The 24,323-nt window shown below is 36.6% G+C and overlaps 1 protein-coding gene across 2 annotated transcripts in view; it reads left to right on the top strand.

The window, feature by feature from the left end:
• The window catches only part of PLCB1 (phospholipase C beta 1), a 695,363-nt gene that overhangs the window by 332,117 nt on the left and 338,923 nt on the right, over positions 1–24,323 (top strand). The gene's annotated exons all lie outside the window — the stretch shown is intronic.

The following is a 24,323-nucleotide window of genomic DNA, read 5'->3' as shown; positions in this document are numbered from 1 at the left end:
ATTTAATGACTTTGTCCTGGACAGTGCTGACATAGAGATCAACATTTAATTGATAGCTTATATTGTGAAAAATATACATGGGGAATGTTCATAGTCCTGTTTAATCTCAGCAGTGGCATGTTAAGAAGACAAATAGAGATTTGGAAACATTTTCCTAAATAAAATACCTCATTTTATGAGGTGCTGATAAGCAGTGTTTACAAGATTAAATAATTTAGTCCTCATATATTTAATGAATACCTGAAAAGTAAGTGTAACTCTGCTAAGGGCTGGAAACCTAAAGTAGTAGAATTTGGTATGGAATTTGCTCCCAAGAGGATACCATAATCTATTATGGGGAGGGGATGGGGTTTGAAGGTGAGCTCAGATCTGTAAATAATTTATAAGTAAGTATCTGTGCACTAGACCTGCCTACCACATGGTAGAATATAAGGTATGATTTTGGCAGTGAAATTAGCCAAGTACGAAAGGAATTTAGAGAAAACCTCTGCCAGGAGCTGAATACTGTTATTCTCATTAAAGGTGACTATTACATAGCTACAGTATTCCACCTGGATTACTTAGAGAGATAAGCAGTTATGAGAAATGTAAATGTCTTCATATCTGTATAAGTGTTCATTTTTTAAAAAGCATAACTTGGCTCCACACCTTCTCTTTCACCTCCTTCTTCCACTACATTCTTGGGAGTCTGAAAGGTGTCTTTGATTTAGGAGGTTTTTCAAATGTTTATGTTGCAGCAAGTTCTGGTTTTGGTCAGGGAAGTGATGAAAACTGTAATTGCCTCCAGAAGTCAGGTGGGTCCAAGACATGGAAACAGCACAGGGCTTGGCAGTGTCCTGGTGGTCTCAGGTCATCCAGAGAACAGAAGCCATGCAGCCAGCAGCAGTGCCTGGATAGATCAAAGCTCTCTCTTTTCGAAGTACGGGTTTGAAAGAGACTTTTGTAGCCTGGTCGTGGTCACCCTGGAGTCTTCCATATCTGAATCTAATGGGGAGCTGTGTCCTGTCTGCAGATTTGGGATTCTCTGTTGACTTCCAGTGCCACAGCGGTTCCATTAGGTTAGATCCTTGGGTTATTTAATGAAGAACCCTTCCTCCTTATGGCATCTGACGGCTCATTCACAGTGATCCAGTCATCTCTAGAGGCAACAAAGAAGTAATCCAGTTGCACACTATATAAAATGTCTTGAACCAGGCAAGAAAGAACTCTAGAACTCTGGTAGGTTGTAATATTGTCAAAATATCTGCTGTCCCTTCCCATCTGTCTTTTCTTAATGAGGCTCTTTCTTCAAAAGTATCCTCCTTCCTGCCCCATTACTGTAAGACTGGAATACTGTGTCTTGCTTTGAACAATGAGATATAATAGAAACAATGTAATCCACTTCCCAGCAGAAGTTTTCAGAGACACTGAGTGGTTCTGCCTGGCAATCTCCTGGGTCATTCAGCCAGAGTTTGGGGTTTTAGAATCACTTTGTCAATTTCTGCAAAGAATTTGGGATTTTGATTGAGATTGTGTTGAATACGTAGATGAATTTGGAGAAAATGTATAGTTTAAAAACTTGAACATGGCACATCTTTTAGTTCTTTCAATACTTTCAGTGATGTTCTTTGTTCTTCAGTGTGCAAGTCTTTCACATCTTTCTTTTTTAGATTTATCCATAAATATTCCATATTTTTCACTATTGCTTTTTCCATTTCAATTTCCAGTTATCTGTTGCCAACATATAGAAATTAAGTTGATTTTTGTATATTGATCTTGAACCCTGTCATTTCTCTAAATTTGTTTATTGATTGTAATAACTTTTTATATATTCCACTGGATTTTCTACAAAGGTTCTTTTCTAGAAGAAGAGCATTGTTGAGGAGCAGGTATAAGTGCAGCTACAAGTGTCTTGTTGCCGATCTTAAAGGGAAATCAGTTAGTATTTCATGACTGAACATGGTACTGGCTACAGGCTTTTCATAGATGCCCTTTAAGTAATTGAGAAAGTTCCTATTTTGCTGAGAGTTTTTATCAGGAATGTGTGTTGGATTCTGTCAATTTTTTTTCTATACCCCTTGATATGATCAATATGACTTTTCTTTTTAATTTATTATTATGGTGAGTTACACTGATTAGTTTTTAAAGGATTAAAACCACATTTTCATTCCCAGGATAAAATCCTCACTTGATCACGCAGTGTTCTTCTTTGCATGTATTTTTGGATTCAATTTGCTAAAATTTTGTTTCCAAATTGGCACCCTTATTGAGGAAAGACATTGGTTTGTGGCTTTCTTTCATTTTGTCTGATTTTGTCATGGGGGTAAAACTGGTCTCATAAAATGAGTTGGGCATTCAATTGTCTTTGAATTTTCTCTAAGGTAGTTTATAAATAACTAGTATTATTTTCCCTTGAATGGTTAGTAGAATTCACCCATGAAGTCATCTGGGCTTGAAGTATTCTTTGTAGAAGAGTCTTTATCTCACATATTGTAATTTTTTTTTTCTAGAAGTTTGATTGGGTCTTTTTTTATATCACCATGTCTCTACTTAACATTTTGTACATATGTAAGATAGTCATGAAAACTGCTTTAATGTCCTTGTATGCTCTTTCTAACATCTGTATCAGTTCTGGGTCAGTTTCAATTGCCTGATTTGTCTCCTCATTATGTATGGTATTTTCCCACTTATTTGAAAATCTGGTCATTTTTGATGGATTAACAGGCATTGTACATATTATATTGTTGGATGCTGGATATTTCTCTACTCCAATATTTTTGGCTTTGTTCTGGACAAAGTTAAGCTACTAAAAAACTGTTTAGTTCTCTGAGTCCTGCTTTTAAGGTCATTTTTTTTTTTTTTTTTTTTTTTTTAGACTACAGTGGTGGTCAGGCCTACTGTTGATTATTTCACATTACTGAGAAAATACCATTTTGTCTACTCTGCCCAATATCCTACGAATGAGCTTTTCCACTCTGGCTGGTGGGAATAAGTACTATTCCAGCTTGTGTGAGTGCTGACCATCATTTTAATCCTTATTAGTTGTTCTTGCCTCAGCCTTGGTGGAATCCTTATACGCATGGTCTGGTATTACTCAGGTGAATACCCAGAAGGGACCATGTGCAGATCTCCAGAGTTCTTTCTTTCTGCAGCTCTCTTTTCTCTAGTACTCCTGTGTTAGTCTGCCTTGATTCTCAGCCCCATTTCCTCAACTCAGGGAATCTCTGCCATCCCTTCTTCCTGCACTAGAGCTGTCTCTAGACAATATAAGCATGTCTCAGAGATATTGCAGGTTTGATTCCAGACCACCACAATAGAGTGGATATTTCAATAAAGCAAGTCAAGGGAATTGTTTGGTTTCACAGTGCATATAGCATATGTTTACCTATATTGGAGTTTATGAAGTGTGCAATAGCGTTATGTCTAAAACAACAATGTACTTGCTTTAATTTAAAAAATACTTTATTGCTGAAAAATGCTAACCATCATCTGAGTCATAATCACTGATTGTGGATCACCATAACAAACATAATAATAATGAAAAAGTTTGAAATCTTGTGAGAATTACCAAAATGTGACTTGGAGACAAGAAGTGAGCAAATGTTGCTGGCAAAATGGCGCTTATAAACTTGCTCAACACTGGGTTGCCATAAACCTTAAATTTATAAAACAAAACAAACGAGCAACCATGTCTTATCTGTGAAGGGTAATAAAGCAAAGTTCAGTAAAACCAGGGGGGTGTGCCTGTATTTGGGTTATATTATATATGTATATCTATATATATGTATATCTATCTATATGTATGTATATATATATGTTATATATATATGTATGTATATATATGTTATATCTTATATATATGTATGTATATATATTATATATATATTATATATATGTGTGTGTGTGCATATATATATATATATATAGTCTCATTCTCATACTCATTCTCATTTACTTCTTTCATCCAGAGTTCACTATATCTTGCAAATGGTTGTTTCATGTATTTTGGCTGTTGTTTCAGGTAGGAGGGTAATTCTGATGCTTATTACTCCTTTATGGCTAGAAGCAGAAATAACTAAATTGATTTAGAAATGAGTACATAATCTTTTTCAAGGTGTGGTGGGCTAAAGAAGTTGTCTCCAAATTGTACTATTTATCTTGGCCACATCATTTACTTAGCTGACCTGCTCATTTTTAATGAATGCTTGTTTTGCCAACCACTTTTTTCCAACCAGCCCCTCTGTTTGTTAAAAAACAATCCACCCCCAACTGTTGCCCACTTTTATTTACTTACATAGGGTTCATTGTTTAGGCTCCTGGCCCTTCTGATGTATAAAGAACTTATTTGTATGTGTGAGTCACCCTCTTTTATGTAGTTTGAATGGTTAACTGCATCTTCCAAGTGGAATTCTAGTGATGTTGATAAACTGTTCACATGGGTCTTTTGTAAGTGTGCACCAAAAAAGTTTTATGTAAATGTTTGGCATAATTAGGTGTCTTTTCTTGGTTTTTAAAAAATAACATGGCATAATTCTAAATAATTTAAGCAGGAAATGTTTGTTTTTGTTGAGTCAGATTTCCTCCTGCACCTCTGTTGGAGAATAATTTATTGGCTTATAGTTTCAGTGTGATAAAATGGGGGAAAAATGATGCATTTCCTCTGTGCACAAATGATAATGTAGACATTAAGTCAGGAACTAAGAATGTCTGCCTTGGAATATATAATAGGATTAAACCTAAATGCAAATATTCCCAGAGGTAGATTTTTCATATAATGATTTAGTCTTGAATGTGGAAATTTGTTTTCATGCCTCAAACACAAAGGGTATTTTATATATGCCCATTATTTTGGTTTATTTCTTGAATTATTTTCAATTACATAAATGTATGAGTAGTATTAGCATTCGTATTATAAAGAAGTCAAACAATTCAGATAAAATAAAACTCCCCTGGTATCACCTTCTCTATGTCCAATCTACCTCCTAGGAGAGAGGTAGTCATTAAAATGAGTTTGATGTGAGTACCTCCTAATGATGGCTCCAAGATCCCTTTCTGCACCCCATACCTGACACCTGTGAGGCTTGGATACTCATGGGAAGCTCCCTCTTTTTGTAAAGAGTGCACTGTGCACTGTGATTTTGTTTCAGTCAATCCTGCATCACCCATCTTTCAATGACTGCTCAGTTTCTGTTCGTCAAAGACACCATTTCTCGTTCTATCATTTGGATGACAACATGGCAGAACATGAATACCGACTTTTGAAAAAGCTTTATTTCAGCAACAACCCCTGAATTCAGAACCAAAATAAATATACTATAGGGTACATTTTTCTTGTCTAGGTTGTACAATGAATTCAATTTTCACCTAATTCTAGACCATTGGATTTTAACTAATGGTTTGATTTTATGGCAGCTTCCAAAGGTAATACTATTTAGGATCGATGAAGGGCTCTGGTTTGCTTTGGGTATCAGGAGAAGTTATTACATCTTCATATAATTTTTAAAACCTAGCAAATAGGATTATAATGCTTCGTTTCTCATAAAGTTTTCAGAGTGCTTCATGCTTTAGCATGATTCAGAGGTGAACCTCAGATAGAAGAGTCTACATTCACACCCTAGAAGATTCTGAAAAAGAATTAATAATATCTTGAGCATTTGACAAACTGGAAGGTTATAAGAAAACATTTGGGAACATTGTTTTCCTTCTGCTTTTTAAAAGTTTATATATCTTTTTCTCAAATTTTTCTGTAGATGCTCAGAGGTTTCTCAGGTTGAATTATTTTGTGTTTAAGAATTCTACGACAAAAATTACCAGGAAATTAACTCAAATTACATAAGAATGTATTCTAGACAAGATAGGTCGAGCATTGTTGTAGTGGAGAAAATGCTATGATCCATCACAATATTTTAAAATTAGTAATGTATTTTATATACTTGAACGTTTTCTTTCACATCAGAAGCTAGCTTGATCTTTAGTCAGAAAGCCAGCTGCCAGATTGAATGAAGTGCTTTAGGAACTAAAAAAGGAGAGAAAATAGGCTTTTCTCAGTCTAATTGTGGGTGCTCTTTAAATGTGTCAAAATGCTCTCCTTATCAGCTTTCTGTGTAAATCTCTACTTCTTCCCTTATTGTGTGAAAATTTTTAGAATTGTTTTCCCTCCAACAAAATGTATTCCTACTCCTCCCTCCTTCCTTCTCCATTACCTATGGTTTACAATATTAGCTTTACCATTGGATTCTTTTGGACCTTAACTTTTTTGGAATTTAACTTTTGCCTTTCAGTCTCCTGATCTGTAAATGGTACTTCTCTATGTCACAGGGTTTTTATAATAATGATTGAGTCCCAATATGTGAGAAAGTCAAACTGTATGTTTGTTTTCCTTTTTATTGTTCTACTCTGAGATTTTTTTCCGACTACTCTGAGATTTAGTTCAAATTTGTTTTTTAAAAAATTTATGAAGAAGAAGGGACATGAACCCATGAGCAGAAGGAGAAAAATACCACCATCAACAATGAACTGATAGATAGTATCAACATTTATTGAGCACTTACTGTGGCTGCTTGCCATGTTAAGCCCTTCATTTGCATAAATCCATTTAATCTCCTCACAATCTTATGAAATAAATGCTATCATTATGTCTGTTTTATATTTAAGGAAGCAAAGTCTTAGAGACATTAAGCCAAGATCTCACAGCCAGTATGTAATGGGGTCAAAATGTAGATCTCAACATTTTGGCTTCAGACCCTGCATTTGTAGCTTGGTTGGTGTTTGAAGCAGGACTGATACCCATGAAATTTCAATCCGGCCCCATTTGATCTGGTCTTACCTACCTTTCTCACCAGTCTTGTCACCGAACTACATTGGCCTCAATAACCAACCTCTTTCTTACCTCCGGGCCTTTGTATATGCTATTCCTTTCTGCAATTTTTCCAGATCCTCGCAGCTCAGCAAAATGTCATTTCCCCAAAGAACCTTTTGTGATTTCTATTGAAAGTAATAGCATCCTTTCCTACATACCACTTTTATGTTTCCATTATTTGCTTTTTCAGTATACTTCCCACATAGGATATTACCATCTTTAGTTGTTATGTTTTATTTTTTGTTTCCAGTCTGCCTCCTGAAGGAGGTAAGCTGTAACAAAACATATATATTGCCTTTTTATTTGCTGCTTTATCTTCAGTGCCTAGTATGATTCCTGACACATTATAAATGTTCAGGGTAAACAACTGAATGAGAGGCTTTTACATTGTATTGTAATAAAGGTATGTCTCAGATTGATAACATATACAGGGAATTTATCCGGGGCGCCTGTGTGGCTCACTCGATTAAGTGTCTGACTCGATTTCAGCTCAGGTCATGATCTCCCAGTTCCTGGGATTGAGCCCCACATTGGGGCACTCACAGCACAGAGTCTGCTTGGGATCCTCTCTCTCTTCTTTATGCACCTCTCCTGCTGGTTCTCTCTCTCTCTCTCTCTCTCTCTCTCTCTCTCAAAATAAATAAACTTTAAAAAATAAATGAAGAGAATTGATCCTCCAAAAATGTGGGATACTTCATATGCATCCCAACTTTGCAATGAGTAATAACTAGAGATTTTCTCAGTTCCCTCTTATGGGCCTCTTGAGGAAATGCTGATGGACTAGATAAACAGGCCACACCCTAAAGCCACTTATAGAGAGATTCTCTTCTCGGGCTACTATTTGGCATGGGATTGCTAAGGGCATTCTTAAATGTGATCTACCATTGGTGTGACTTGGAAATTGGTCAGGGAAAGACTGTGTAGATGGACTCTAAGTCAAAGCACTGACTAAGTTGGCCTGTATTCCACAAAATATAGTCATTTGGTCAGTGGTATATCTAACACCAAACCTTTATATTCCTGTCAATACTTTAAATATTAGCCTTCATGCTCATTTGTTATAATAAAGCTGATTGTAATGAAAGAGATAATGCTCTTATTTTATAGACGGAAGAACTGAGTCAAAGAAATGAAAGACTAGGTTATATGGGGTCTCTGTGTACTAGGTTTGAACTACTTTGAACATATTAAAAGGCTACTTGACATAAAATCTTATTTTTTAACTTTCTTTTAATGTTTATTTATTTATTTTGAGGTAGAGAGATAGAAAGCGTGCACACAAGCAGGGGAAAAGCAGAAATAGAGGGAGAGAGAGGATCCCAAGCAGGCTCCAAGCTGTCAGTGCAGAGCCCAGTGTGGGGCTCGATCTCACTAATTGTGAGATCATGACCTGAGCTAAAATCAAGAGTCGAAGTTTAACCGACTGAGCTGCCCAGGTGCCCTAACATAAAATTTTAAAGGACTACTATGATTACAGTGAATGGTACATATAATGTATGTGTATGTGATGAATCTGATAAGTATACATTAGAGGTACTAGTGAATTTAATTGCTTGGAAATGAAGGGAACATCTACAAAATTTTTATTTAGGCTCATGTACTCTATGTAGAAAAATAATTGATATTTGGAAGTAAACAGCAAATCTGCATCTTATTTGGTATATAACTACTGCCTATATATCAATAGCAAAATGTTTAAATTTTGTTAATTTACTAAATGCACTGTTGAATATTTTGAAACACCCATCTGATATTTGTTACTGAACTTTAAAATAATATATGAGGATTTAGGTAAATACCGTCTGTCTAAAGTAATTTTGGAAAGCAATTCAGAAGATAATATTTGAATACAATTCTGCCAGCAATTATTAAATATGTTTTGAGAAGAAAATTACTATCCAAAATACCCATCTTATCCTTGGCATTTTCTGAAAAACAAGTCAATTTTTTTCTAAGTTTTTGAAAGCTGCTCACAGCAGTTACAAACCACTTAATTATAAAAGGTTTAACCATACATTTTACCATAAAATGGATCAGTTGTGGCTGTTGGATTATAGTTTTAGATGATTTTCTGTAAATTCAAGCATTACTTTAATTCATTGGTGATTAATAAGATTACTTGTGTGAATGATCAAAAAAATGTAAGATTAATAATATATTTTTCTTGGTAAAGATGCAGACTTTGTTTTGAATAAAACCAAGTATGGAAAATATCTGAATTTCTTATGAATTTTTTAAATCAGTTAATAAATAGCAAATAGTCAAGAAGCATATTAACTATAGAAATTTAGCCTTATTTATTAGTGAGTTTTTCTTTTTAATCACTGCATTCATTTGCTTGTCTAGCACATCATACTCTTCACAAGTACTTATGTTCCACATTTGTCTTTTTATGTGACAGTGACTGTCTAAATAGCTTTTCATTTGTTGGTCATTGTTTATCTTTTAGGTGGATAACACAGCCTACAATAACAAAAATATATTCTTATAATAAACTTAATGCCAAGAATTGAAATATTCATTTTATAGACTATTTTGTTTAACCTTCAAAATAATTCTGTGAAATGGATTCATTTATTCACTCCACAAATAGCTATTGAGTAACTGATAAGTATGAACTCTTCTAAGAGCTGGGGATCCACACTAAAATAAGGTTGTCAAAGGTCCTTGTCCTCATAGAGATTACATCCAATAAAGAAGAGAGTTACTGTTTGTGCTGCATTATAAAGGACATATGGTCCTCTTATAGTGACTAACCTATGCTCATGTTCTAGCTGTTGAGCCCAGTTTTTTCACATGGTGGTTGGTAGTGGCAGGGGTCCCAATACAGCAGGGGACATTGGAAAGCAAACATTCTGGCTTCTGTTTTATTATTGTAAGTGCATGCCATATAAAAATTGACCAGATTATCCATAACCCTTCTGGTATCCCTTGTCAGGGTTGGAAACCAATGAGAAAAATCAAATTCATATGGCTGATGGAGTATTCGTGAGTTTTTTTTTGGAGTCTACCCCTGTGCTTAGATGAATGCTCATCTAATTTTGAACCAGTATGTGATTTTCATTCAGAAAATATGTATTTTACTACAACCTCCCTAACGAGTAAGAACTACAATAGCTTAGGCACTTACAGGATATTTTAGGTAAGGGAAAAAAAGAACAAAATAATAATTCTGAGGAAGGCACAGGCATTGCCTTTTTTCATGGGGTTTTCCTGTTTTCTTCTTTTGCACACATCATGCAGAGATGCGTTCTCATCTGTCCACCTGGCCTGTTGAACACTAACACAACATGAAGGCAGAATACTCAGCAGGAGTTGCATTAGGGGGAAGTCAAACAACTATACAATTTGTTTTGTTTTGTCATTAGAAGGCCAGAAATACATACAGAATCAATGCCCAGTATTTTGTGTCATATGTTCATGAAGAGAAGGTAAAGAAGCTGTATAGCAGAGAAACATATTTCTAGACTTTGATTCACAAAATGTAGGGTATCTGGGTTGCTATTTTATTTTTTTTATTTTTTTTCCAATATATGAAATTTATTGTCAAATTGGTTTCCATACAACACCCAGTGCTCATCCCAAAAGGTGCCCTCCTCAATACCCATCACCCACCCTCCCCTCCCTCCCACCCCCTATCAACCCTCAGTTTGTTCTCAGTTTTTAAGAGTCTCTTATGCTTTGGCTCTCTCCCACTCTAACCTCTTTTTTTATTTTAATTCATACAATCTTTTTTGGTATGTGTGTATTTTTTGGTATGCGTGTCAATATCTCTATTATGTTATATTATTTCAAAAGATCTACTTCTCCTGTATTTCTAACAATGGAATAGGTATGTTAATTTGCTGTGTTTTGGATAAAAATGGAAGCACACTTAAAGGTAAATATTTGTGAAGATTTCTATGTGGTTCACAAAGTTTTCATTTTAGTGATTTTTTTCATTAATTCACTCAACAAATATATATTAAATGCTTATATGTGTTACACATTGTTCTGGGTGGTAGGAACACGTTGATAAATGAGACAGGCTGCATCCTTGCTCTCCTTGAGGTTACAGTCTATTAGATATTAGGTAGATAACTCAGTCTTTTGCTTTTTAACAACAACCTGCTGATAACATTTTTTAATGAAAACCATGATGTAAGAAACTTACTAAAGGGGTTCAGAAAACATTTGAACTGGATTCGGTATGCTGTTGATTCTTTTATAAGTTTATTAATTCAAGAACAGGTCACTTTGAATGGAAACATCTATAAAATCAGCCCATGAGGTAAAAAAGAAGCTGGAGAAAGAAGCAGAGTCTAAGGAAGTACACAGAACATTTAAGATACCTTTAAATTCTCTTTCTTACCATATACATTGTTCTCTGGAGCATTCAAATATTTTATAGCCAATACAACTCATTTTTTACTTTGGGTTCTGCATGCTATTCTAGTCTTTAGGATTGTAAAGATCTTTAAGACACGTCAGAAACCAGTTGTTCCTAAGATGCTAACAGCGCTGCTGACAGTCTAGAGCTTGGCAAGATCCACTGATATGAGCAACGATGGTAGGAATCACAGAATGATAACAATCACAGAAGTCATGCCTGAGAGGTTACTGTGCGCACAAATAGTTCACAGTCCATAGGCATTGCTTTCTCTGCAGTTTGAGAAGGTAAACTTTTACCAAATCTTTGTCCTTCATCTTTTTTCATACACCCCTAGCTAGTGATTACGAGCCCATGCTCAGATGTCGTTGGCCTGAATCCAAGTCCTGGAGTCACTCTTTATGGCCCTGAGCAAGTGAGTCACCCTTCAGTAGACTTAGTTTCCTCCTCAGCAACAAGGGATTCATGAGGTAATTCCTAACTCGCTAGTAGGCTTAAATGAGATCATGCCTGAAATAGTTCACAGCAGTGCCTGGAGCATTCCCCAGATTTTGGCTATTGGTATTCCTATTCATATTTGTGTCCATATATGCACCAGCTCTATTAAATAAACATAAAATGCATCACTGTTTCCTCATGTAGCCTGAAAGAAGGGTTTCCTCTCTGATTTCTTGCCCTAAGTTCAGGCCCCAGCCCTTCATCCACATGTGTATTGTCTTTTTAAGATTTCTGAGAAATGTTGACAGTTCCCATCCAGACACTCCCTTTGGTATGCCTGAGAATGATCCCCAGTCACCCCCTACCACCGCTCCACCACCCCCCCCACCTTCTCCTCACACTGCCAGCTGCATGAGAGAAACCTAGTGTGGAGGCGTGGACCAAGAAGACAGAGGCCATATTGCATTCATGGCCTGGGACAGATAATGCCTTTTCAACAACAAAGACCAACTGCCAAACCAATACCACGTGGCATAATTTCTAACTGCAAATTCATTTCGTCACTTAGGGGCTCAGTAACCCCCTCCTCTGTAGTGAAGACAGACTGAGAAGGACTCTGTCAGCCAGTGCCTTGTACACCAGCATTCCTCAGGTGCCCAGCACCGATGCATCGGGGGCACTCAGTGTGTGCTTGATGAAGGAGCTAAAACACAGCGGTGCTCTTTGCATCAGAAACAGTGAGCTGGATACAAGTCACCTCCAGTGTGTCTTCCATGAGGGCATGCCGAAATCTGTCCCCCGCCCCCTACCTGTAGCTACTCTGGAAAGAAACCTTTGCCAGCTGGCTGCACAGTCCACCCTGAGGTACTAGACAGCAACCCTGGCCCACTAGATTTTTCAGACTGGATGAAGGGAAATACCAGTCTGTGCTAAATTCCATGCAACAAATCATAGGATACAGCCTCATGCCATGATTCTGGTCTGCCGCATAACTCTCCTGTAGACTTGAGATTCCCCTAATTTTTTTTAAAGGATAGATTAATATGATAGTCACAGAATCAAAGAGTTTCCGAACTGGACAGGGCCTTACAAATAAATGAAGGGCTCTTGGAGTGAGAGTCTTAGTTAGGAGATGAGTTCAGTGACTATCTAAGACTAGCCCAAGGCAGTTCTGAGGTTACTGAGTCAAGGGCACAGACATTCTAACCGGAAAGTGAGTGATCACATCAGGAAAGAGTTTTCAACTCCCACACAGTAGACATTCTACAATCTTGGAAGCTATTGCTTTCCTGGTTTTACAGAGGAGGAAACTGAGGCTTTGAGAGTGGTTTCTGGTTTGCAGTGTGCAGTTTTAAGGTCTTAACATGCATTTACAAATAGTCTTCTTTTTAAAAGATATTAAGAAGTACAGCACTATATACCATATACCACCATTTTGGGGGAAAAGATATCTATAAGCATGTTTCAAATTTTTCTTGCTTCCATTGTGCATGTGTTTTATTTTTCCTAAGGTTGGTACTTTCTTCTAAGGGTATGAGGAAGGCCATTCCAAAAAACAAGTAATCAATTAAAAAAATAAAATGTATAGTTAATGCCTTTGCATCAGTAGTTAAATGTATTTAACATATATCATTGTTACAACTAAAGTTATTTTCCTTTTTAATGTGGATAGTGAGTATGGCATAAAAAATGCTGTTACATAAACTGATAACAAAAATTTAACATGTGTCACAGGTAGGGTCTAAAGATAGTGTAACTATTAAAAATGCATGTTCTTAAAGTATTCCAGAAAGGAAAAATACTTGACATGAAATATTCTGACATTTAAATCGTTTCTTATTCTTGCCAGCACTGTCACAGTCAATGATAAAGGTAGTATTAATAGCCATACATTCTTCTGAAAATTAATTTTCTAACATCTTTCAAATGACAAGGCAGATGGACATGTTTACAGTTTAAAATCTTTCATTCTATTATTTGCATAGATATTAATATACATATGTCCTTGTTTGGAGGAAATAAAATGCTTATTTATTTTCTGGTGCATGGATTTGCATTAATTAAATACAGTTTTTTTTTTCCTACCTAAGTTCATTTATCCATTGAACATTTTCAAGTTCTAGTAATTCTTTGAACAACTGCATTCTCATAGATAAGAAATTTTCCACAGCTTTGCTGACTGGTAAGTGGTAACTCCATTGTTGGTTCCAAGTACTTCTCCAAACGCTAGTGTGTAACCCTTGCAGGAAATATTTTGTTTGGCGTGCATCTTTGCAGAGTCCTTAGAAAATTTGCAGGAAGAAGAGCTATACAAAACTCCAATCCCAGATAATACTTTTGGCATTTTGCTGATAATTCCTAGAGAGAATAGATTTATAAAATTAGTTTAACTTTAGTCTATTCCTGTGCCTCAAGTTTTCCCATCTCCTTTCCCCAAGTCCTAGAAAATCCATAAGCCTTGGACGCATTTAATCTCCTCTTCTATTGTACTCCAACTAATCACCTCCCTTGCACAATCCTAGGCAGCAGTAGATAGAAGGAGGGAGGATGTGATCCTTCCACTGACCAGTTATGTGCTGTGACATCTTTGACACCTGAGTTGACCACTATATGGACCATGACAGAATGAGACCCACCTTAGAGGTTAATATGAAGATTAAAGTAGTTAATAAAGCAGCAGTAGTTAATAGTTAATATAAATATTAAAGCATCTACTTTGTGGGTAGTGGACCACAAAGACCACCACCAGTAGTAGAGAACTAGGAAGTAATCTTTCTAGTCATCAATCAGATAAGCATTTCGTTCAACACACCTCTAACAATACAGTGTGCCCAAACTCATTAGAATGACACCAGGTTTCTAACTATGGCTGGTGGCTGCTTGGACCAGCTATTTCTTTTTTAAAAAAGTATTTTTGAGAGAGAGAGACAGAGACAGAGAGTGTGTGTGTGTGTGTGTGAGTGGGGGAGGGACAGAGAGAGAGGAAGATACAGGCTCGAGGCTCCGAGCTGTCAGCACAGAGCCCGACACAGGGTTTGAGCCCACCAACTGTGAGATCATGACCTGAGCTGAAGTCTGACACTTAACCGACTCAGCCACCCAGGCGCCCCAATTTCTTTTATTTCTTAGAGACCCTCCACATGAACTTTCCTTTCCCTGAGATTCCTGGTAAGGTACCTTCTGTGTTCCTCCTACACATGATTCAACATCATTGCCACCTTGACATCCATTCTTCTCTCCAAGAGCTTTTACATCTCTCTTACCTGAAGGGTTGGCAGACTCCCTTTTGTCTGCCACATGAATGTACCTGAACTGCAGTTAACAGAATAAGTCTTCAAAAAATACCAGCTTTTGTCCCTTCTCCTTTCTTTCCTATTGAACCCTATATAGTCACACGGACAATTTATTAAATGAATATGGAGTGAAAAGAAAGTACTTTATTTCTTATCTCACAAATTTATAATCAGGTTCTGTTGATTACTTTTCCCCTTTCCCTGATAAATTGCAATGATTAGATCATCACATATTTATAAAATGGTGTCTTTTTAGAAATATTTAAAACTATAAATGAGAGTGTAGACGGTAACTACCATTAAAATAAAAGAGGGGCGCCTGGGTGGCTTGGTTGGTTAAGCGTCTGACTTCGGCTCAGGTCATGATGTCACGGTCAGGGAGTTCGAGCCCCGCGTCGGGCTCTGTGCTGACAGCTCAGAGCCTGGAGCCTGTTTCGGATTCTGTGTCTCCCTCTCTCTCTGCCCCTCCTCTGTTCATGCTCTGTGTCTCTCTGTCTCAAAAATAAATAAATGTTAAAAAAAAATTAAAAAATAAAATAAAATAAAAGATATATATTTGTGCTTCTCATACATTCATCTAAAAACCTCTGGAATCATGCATGAGTGTAATGAAAAGAATGCTTAGGAATCAGAGGTTAGGGCCTGGCTAATATGATCAGGCATTGGAGAGAGACTTTTTATCAGATACTTTGTTTTTACTTTTTACTTTTTGAATCACAGGAGTATATTTCTCATTCAAATATTAAGTAACTTAAATAAACATGTAATATACAATTTTTAAAGTCTAGGAAAGTCAAATGTAAAAGTTTTATTCACTCCAGTAATTTGTTTTGGGTTTTTAATTTTTTTAGCATTTATTCATTTTTTAGAGACAGAGTGGGAGTGGGGGAGGGACAGAGGGAGAGGGAGACACAGAATCCAAAGCAGGCTCCAAGCTCTGAGCTGTCAGCACAGAGCCCAAAGTGGGGCTCAAACTCACAGACTGTGAGATCATGACCTGAGCTGAAGTCGGATGCTTAAGGGACTGAGCCACCCAGGCGCCCCTACCGCTATTCACTCAACTAATTTGTAAGTTACCTGAGTGATAGGCTTGCAGAGGAGAAAAGAATGTGACTGGCTTTGTCACTATTTCCACCTCTTGTCTTAATATTTTTCCTACATCACTCAGTATGACGCTTCTGACATCTCTAGTGTGCAGCAGGGATAAAGAGAAGAGTCAAATGTCATAAAGAGTTCACTTGAAAGGCCTAGTTTACAGGTGCCTGGGTGGCTCGGTCAGTTGAGTGTCCAACTTCAGCTCAGGTCATGATAGTTCATGGGTTCGAGCCCCACATCAGGCTCTGTGCTGACAGCACAGTGCCTGCTTTGGATGGATTCTCTGTCTGCCTCTCTCTCTGCCCCTCCCTGCCTTTCTCTCTCTCTCTCTCTCTCTCTCTCTCTCTCTTTCTCTCTCTCTCTCTCTCAAAGATAACGATTAGAAAGGCCCAGTTTTAATCAGGTATCGACAGAAGAGCTTAATGGGAAAAGTGTATTTCTCAGTCCAGCTCCAGTGTCGACAGTGGATGCCTCATTATACCTTCACTCCAAGGTCCATGTGATGTGGCAGCCACAATTTGTTGCATTGCCATTTGCTGTGGCAGAAGGGAAGGGCGAGGCACCTGGGTGGCCCAGTCAGTTAAGCATTCCGCTTTGGGTCAGGTCATGATCTCACGGTTTGTGATTTCGAACCCCCATCCAGCTCTGCATTGGAGGAGTGGAGTCTGCTTGGGTCCTCTGTCTCCCTCTCTCTCTGCCCCTCCCCTACTCATGCTCATTCTCTCTCTAAAAAATAAACATTTTTAAAAATTAAAAAAAAAAAGAAGGAAAGGGCATGTGACAAATCATTGTACTGGTTTTTAAAATGTCCATCCAGAAGTGACACAGGCCACTTCAGGTAATATCCCCTTGGCTAAAACAAAGTCATACCTATCTTCAAAGTAGACAATGCCCCCATATATCCAGAAACACAAAAAATTAGCAAATACTACTGATAAATGTTTTCTGAGAAATATAAGTCAAGAGTAGAACTTTTTGTAAGTTTTGATTTAGTCATAATCTGGACCACAAGATGTTTTGGGTCACACATGAATTTTATTTACCTAAAAAACAGTAGATGACCATGCTTCAGTTCTGCACCCCAACTTTCTCCTCTTCTTTCCTTGCATTCTTCTTCTGTTTCTCTTATGTCTTACTCTGACTTCCCTTGAAAAACACAGTTTAACCCATAAGTCACCAGAAAAATAAAATAAAACCACCTGAGTGCCGTCTGAAATATCTTGCTCCTAAGAAATATTGGAAGTACCACTGAATTGTCTAATATTGCCAGTGTGGCACTGAGATGTGGACAGTTGTGTTCTTTTGTAGCTTTTCTCTTCAGAAAGAAGACATTGAGGGGTGTGTGGGTAACTTATTAGGTTAAGCGTCCAACTTTGGCTCAAGTCATGATCTCGTGGTTTGTGGGTTCAAGCCCTGCATCAGGCTGTGTGCTGACAGCTCAGAGCCTGGAGCCTGCTTCAGATTCTGTGTCTCCCCCTCTCTCTGCCCCTTCCCTGCTTGTTCTCTCCTTTTCTCTGTCTCTGTCTTTCTCTCAAAAATAAACATTAAAAATATTGTTAATAAAATAAAATAGAATAAAATAAAATAAAATAAAATAAAATAAAATAAGAAAGAAGATGTTGGGACATTCTTACTGTCACAAAGAAACAGCAAGCCTTGTATCCAGAGGAGGACAAATGGTGGTTCTTTTTGCACTGTGCTTCCAGCAGTGTTCCTACTAGGGCTCTTGCCATTTCTTCAGGCCGTTGCTTCTTTCCTGATCAAGCAGAGAACACTCTTGAGACTCAGCAACTTGCCCCATGTCAACCCACTGTGACTAATAGGGAAACATAGACTGGGATGTAGGGAATGGATATTGGTTTGAGTTACCCCACCGGAGACATTTGAATTAATGCAATTGATGAATAAAGCAGCAATCAAATGGCCATGTCCTTCTCCAGTTACTGGAGGAAAGGAGTAGAAAGAAAGAAGAAATACAGCATACTTATCCATTTGGTGTTCAAGTATAAATATAAAGGTCTCTAAAATATTTGCAGTGACGGATTTCTCATTACTGTGATATCAAGGGAAATGCTCCATAAACTGTATCTTGCTTTGCTAGATGTGATGGAGACAATTTTCTGAAATTGTCCAATTGCTCCGTGAGATTAACTCTTCTCCAAGAGACCACTGGAAATTTTAGCATCTAGGAAAAAAGAAAAAATACAGTTGGCTCCATTGAGAAGTAATGCTTTGGAGCTGGTAATTATGCCACATCTGTTTGGAGAAACAAGTTGGCTTTTAAGGAAGTGACTGGGGTAACAATTTAATTAAAGATGGGTTAGATTACATGCAAATTACTTACTATTATTATTGGAGGGATCTGTCAAAATGGACAACTGGGAAAGCACTGTTTTCTGTTTTTCTCCAGGGAATAACTCAGCACAGCAGGAAAATTTAACTTGCTTTTTGTGGATGTAAACTTTAACTTTGTTGTGTAACGGAGATCATTGCCCTGAGTCTGCACATTTCCCTGATTTCTCTGTCCTCCTTTCTTACTCAGGTACTGGTCATTCATAATTTGGCTTTAATATAACAAGCTACACAGCTTATCTGGTTTTTGGTTACCTTCTCTGGTTTACAAGAATTTTAGAAGCAATCATTTGCCTTAAAATAAAAAGCTTGATTTTAAAAAATTGTTTTTTTTTTTTAATTGGCATTTGCTCAGTAATTCTAATTTAACATTTTTAGCTCCATGGACTTGAACTTAACTGAACTTCCTTACCTAATGATAAATCTGTTTATCTTCCCAATAGTGTCTTGAGATACTAGAAGATTTTATAAGCAAATCATTCTTTCTCAATGTGAATTTACCTTTATAACTTTTTTGATGGTGTTTTCTATATTGAACATGGAAACTCCATCTTTTAACATGCCAAACAACTAGCAAAAATGAATAATGAATTTGAAAATTACACATTTTAATAACTCAAAGCACATAGCTACAGAAATCAGAGCTTTAATGGAGCTATAATTGTATATGTGTTTAAAAGGACACTAGGCCCATTGTAAATGAATTTCCAGGTGTTGGCTGGGAGTGAATTGCCAAACAAGATGGAATTCAAATAATCAGTTCATCTAACCAACCACAACTAATCTAAAAATACTTTCTGTAAGTCCAGAAAAATTATGAAAGAGTGCCCTTTTACACCACTCTACCTGGCATAATCTCATCTCAGGTGATATCTGTTGTCCACTTTGTCATTTGCCCCACATTTTAAATTCTTAATAGGATATTATTCTTGGAGTTATATCTTTAAAATAATTTTAATGTAACTATTATATAAAACTATTAAGAAAAAAACAATTTCTTACAAAAGCCTTTCAGTCTCACAAATGTCATGTTTCCAACAATAAGTAGTTAAGGTCACATTGGTTACACTAGATAGGAATTTGTTGATTTCAGTAAATCCGGGGTTACTTTATGACTGTCAGGATCTGAGAAAGTAACAGTAACTGAGACATAATAGTTGCCAAGGATCAGAGTAAGTAATAAGTTACAAACACTTTTAAGACAGTGAAAATTTTAAGGTGTATGTTTTTCCCAGATGCCACAATCAGCAGTAAAGATCAAAGTGCAGCTAGAATGGAGATCACAGAGATCAAGTCCATCAACTTAAGATTCAAGCCAAGAAGCAAGACTTAATGGATATCAGAGAAATAGCAGATTTAGAATGAAGGCAATAAAAATTTGCCACAAGTAAGTGACATGCTAGAGCTTCCTTATGGGGGTAGGCAGAGGACTATTTGTATGTTTCCTATCAAGGAAAGAATTGTAAACATGGGTACCAGAAAGTTAGGTAGAGAAGTTAATCAAGCAATTATAAAGAGGTTTAGAATGTAGTACTTGAAAATAAACATTTCCATAATATGAATTGACAAATACAATACACAAGGATTGGATTAATGAAAATGCATTATTATCAAACATCCCTTACTGAATATTGGAATTTTGTGTATCTTCTTTTATAAAGCCATGAATTTGCAGAATTTTTATTTGTAATTTTGAGATTTACATATTCAGAGTAGACTCTTGCAGCATCTACTGTAGCCTCCATATTAATCTGTGGACAACTCATTTCAAAAGAGAAGAAATTAAAAAAAAAGAAAAGGAATGTAGTTATGCCAGACATCTTTTGTTAGTGGCAAACTGTGGTGTCCAAGGTAATTTTAAAGTTTCTAAATTAATTTAATTTGAAAACATCCCAGAAAAGAGAAGTAATTTAGAGAATTACAAAATTAGCAACAACAAAAAATCTCTTTACATAATTTAAAGACATGTCAAATGGTTGAGTATTTACTTTCAACCCCATTTTAGAAACTAGTCCCATCTATCAGTAAGGCTAGCATAGGTTTATGGAGACTACATTACCAAAAAGGAGGATGATTTTGAGTGTGTTGTAAGTAAAACAATATGTGGATTTAAGTTCAAATAGTAACCTGAAAAAAAAAAAATGGAGAAAAGAAAGGAGAAAAAAATAGCAACCTGAAATGCAACAAATATGTTCATATATGAACTAAAATTGGACTTATCTGGAACACCTGGGTGGCTCAGTCAGGGAAGCATCTGACTCCTGATTTCTGCTCAGGTCATGGTATTGTTAGTGGGATCGAGTCCTGCATCGGGCTCTGCACTGACAATGGGGAGCCTGCTTGGGATTCTCTCTCTCCCTCTCCCTCTGCCTTGCGCTCTCCTTCTCTCCATCTCTCTGCCTCTCTCAAAATAAATAAACATTAAAAAAATAAAATTTGACCTACCCAACAAATATATAACACCTCAAAGTTCATACTTTCTTTCACTGCTTTAAATTTTAAACACAGATAAAATACCAAGTGGTCACATCGAATGACAGACTTGAAGTGACTCAAGTTCTGTTTCTTCATTCTCATCATCCTGTCCAGCCCTTGCTTATCTCCAATCTACTACTTAAACTCTGGTATCTGTAATACCACAGAGGCCAGAGACGGGGCCTTTGGCCAAATTGAGTGAATTCAAACCAAAATGTTACTTGTTTCTTGTCTTGAAAACAAATGTAGAGTGTTGAGTCTGTATACGGCAGCTGTGTGTCAGGGATCAACTATAAGTAGAAGTTCTCTGAAAGAACTTGCACATAGAATGCAATGTTTATCAAAAAATAAGTAATAAGGGTACCTGGGTGGCCCAGTCAGTTGAGTGTCCATCCACTCTTGATTGCAGCTTGGGTCATGATCCCACGGTTGTGGGATTGAGCCCTGCATGGGGCTTAGCACTGAGCAGGGAGCCTGCTTGAGATTTTCTCTCTCTTCCTCTGCCTCTCTCCCTTGCTGGTACTCGTGCTGTCTCTCTAAAATAAAAACGCACAATAAAAATACTCTCATTTTAAGACCTATATATGTATACATATAGAATTTATATTTTGTGTATATATATTTAATTCGAATAAATATATTTAAATATACAAAAATATAATTTTAATAAACATATATTTATAAAGGTTTAAATTGTATAAATATATAAATGTTATAATATAAATGCATAAATTATATGTACATATTATTGAAATATATACTTATTTATAAATATATTTTATAGATAAAGTTCTAATTGATGTATATGTATATGTGGGTGTGTGTATATATTTATATATATGTAAACTCAACAGTAACCCTAGCAATTGTTTAAAAGTAAAACCAGGAGTGCCTGGGTAACTCAGCTGGTTAAGTGTCCGACTTTAGCTCACAGTTCTTGGGTTTGAGCCCCATGTTGGGCTCTGTGCTGACAGTCTAGAGCCTGGAGCCTGCTTCAGATTCTGTGTCTCCCTCTCTCTCTCCCTCTCAAAAATAAATAAACATTAACAAAAAAAAATTTTTTTAAACAACAAAAAAAGTTGTTTTTTGGATGTGGGAGTATTTTATTACTGACATTAAGAACTACCAGGGAGGCTGATAATAAAAACAACCAAGTTTTAGTTATAATTTTTCTAGAAATTCTTTTAAATAATATATTCCCTTGTTATCAGCGCCTGGTGTAGACAACTCTGTCTGGTATATATTACTGTGTATTTTAATTATATAATAATGTTTTAATTATACTTTCCCCTTAATGTTGATTAAAAAAAACTATAATCCATTGGCCATCAAAGCCTAGCCTTTTCGCAGTAGTAGCATCTCAGTGTTAAAACTTCACTGATCTCCAATAATATCTTCGGTCTTTGCATGGTTCTCCTGCAGAAAGAAATCACACAAGTCCTCTTCCTGTGTCTGGCTGGGAAAGAGATATGGTACCTTCATTCAAAGTGCTTTCAAAACACATTTCACATGAGAGAGCACTAATCCTTGTAAGACAACTTGGAAATGAAGTCATCATTTTTAGCTGAAACAGAGATTATATTTTCTGCATGCTTTGGAAATAAACACAAATTCAAATGAAAGATCCCTCAAGGAGAACCAATCAATTGGCTAGAAAGCAAAGTCAGCCAATGTTTACCATTTTGTTTGTATTCCAAAAGAAAGCTAGTTAATATTATTCGTCAAAACTATATTATTCTTTCTGCTTATAAAATTCAGAGAAGAGAAAGGAAAGAGAGAGTGAATATATCAGTAAATTAACCTAACACTGTTTTAGTGTTTAGGCAGAGGCACCCTCTAGGAACGACACTGGTGTGAGAAAAGCCATTAAAGATATGAGAGCTCAGTAAAAAATTACTCTGGCAATATGAAGACCATTGAGGTGACTCCTATCTAGGCTTCCTTCTGAAGACTCAGAAGTAATTGTCCATTTTACAAGTCACTGCTTGAAATGGTATTGCTACATTAGGCCATTTAAGGACTGGCATAGGCACAAAAAAACCTGCTTTGTTTGTTGCATCCTTGGTTATATTTCTGCTTTCTTTTGAGGGACTACACTGTGGAACACTTATTCATCATCATTTCTGGCAGTGATTATAATTTCTGACCCATAGTGGAGGCCTGCACAGTACCTTGATTGATGGACTGATTACTGTCAATTCTGTGGATAATAAGGGGCAAAGAGTCTAAGATTTTCTAGGAATGTAAAATCATCACTTTTTCTATGATGTATGAAACCCAAAGATAATTGTACTGATCACTGTAGAGTGAGGGGCTTGTTTATTCTATCAAGCAAATAATTTCACAACTGGGGACAGGTTATTTCCATGTTAGAAATTTTCCACTAGCCACATGCAGTCCTCTATATTGATAACGAAATATCTGAGTTGTTTTGGGGGGATATTACTGATCTTTTATAAATTGTAATTTCAAAATTTACTGTTCTCACAGAAGAAGTGAATTGATTTGTAATTACTGTTCTGCAGAAGTTAATTAAACTTCAACTGTACTATTTGTTTTAAATTTTTGTTAAAGTTTATTTATTTTTGAGACAGAGACAAACAGAGCATGGACAGGGGTGGGGCAGAGAGAGAGAGGGAGGCACAGAATCTGAAACAGGCTCCAGGCTCTGAGCTATCAGCACAGAGCCCGACGCGGGGCTCGAACTCACGGACCATGAGATCATGACCTGAGCCGAAGTCGGATGCTTAACTGACCAAGCCACCCAGGCGCCCCTCAACTGTACTATTTGTAAAGAAGAGGGTTTTTTTTTCTGTCTACTCACCTAAACTCTTTCAGATAGAACAACCATTATCTTAAATAGAAGCGGGAAAAAAGCTTTGCATTACAAAGTTTCTGTCCATATGACTGAATGAGTTATTGAATTGGGGATTAAATGATCAGTTCCTTTGCAACTAAGACGATGATGAAGTTTTAATCAGAAACCTGTACGTGGGGCGCCTGGGTGGCTCAGTTGGTTAAGTGTCGGACTTCAGCTCAGGTCATGATCTCTCAGTTTTTGAGTTCGAACCCTGCCTCAGACTCTGTGCTGACAGCTCAGAGCCTTGAGCCTCCTTCAGATTCTCTCTCTCTCTCTCTCTCTCTCTCTCTCTCTGTGCCCCTCCCCTGCTTGCACTCTGTTTGTCTGTGTCTCTCTACAAAAAGTAAACATTAAAAAAGAAGTAAGATCTATACTCAAGTGCACAATCATTACTTTCAGTGCATTTCTGATTCATTGAGATAGTGTGAAAGTGTATGGGGAAAAATTATGTAAATAAGCTGTAAATAGGTATTTCAATATCAAAAATCAAAATTTAGACATAAGTGCTATATTTCACAGTTCTTATGTTCTTTTAATATATTTTGTATAGTTTCAAACTAGTAACTATTAAATGGTTTAACATCTTTTTTCTCTGTGGTTGTG

The sequence above is a fragment of the Panthera onca genome, chromosome A3 (assembly GCF_046562875.1).
Source record: "Panthera onca isolate mPanOnc1 chromosome A3, mPanOnc1 haplotype 2, whole genome shotgun sequence".
NCBI lineage: Eukaryota > Metazoa > Chordata > Mammalia > Carnivora > Felidae > Panthera > Panthera onca.
This window is presented reverse-complemented; position numbering and strand designations above follow the sequence as displayed.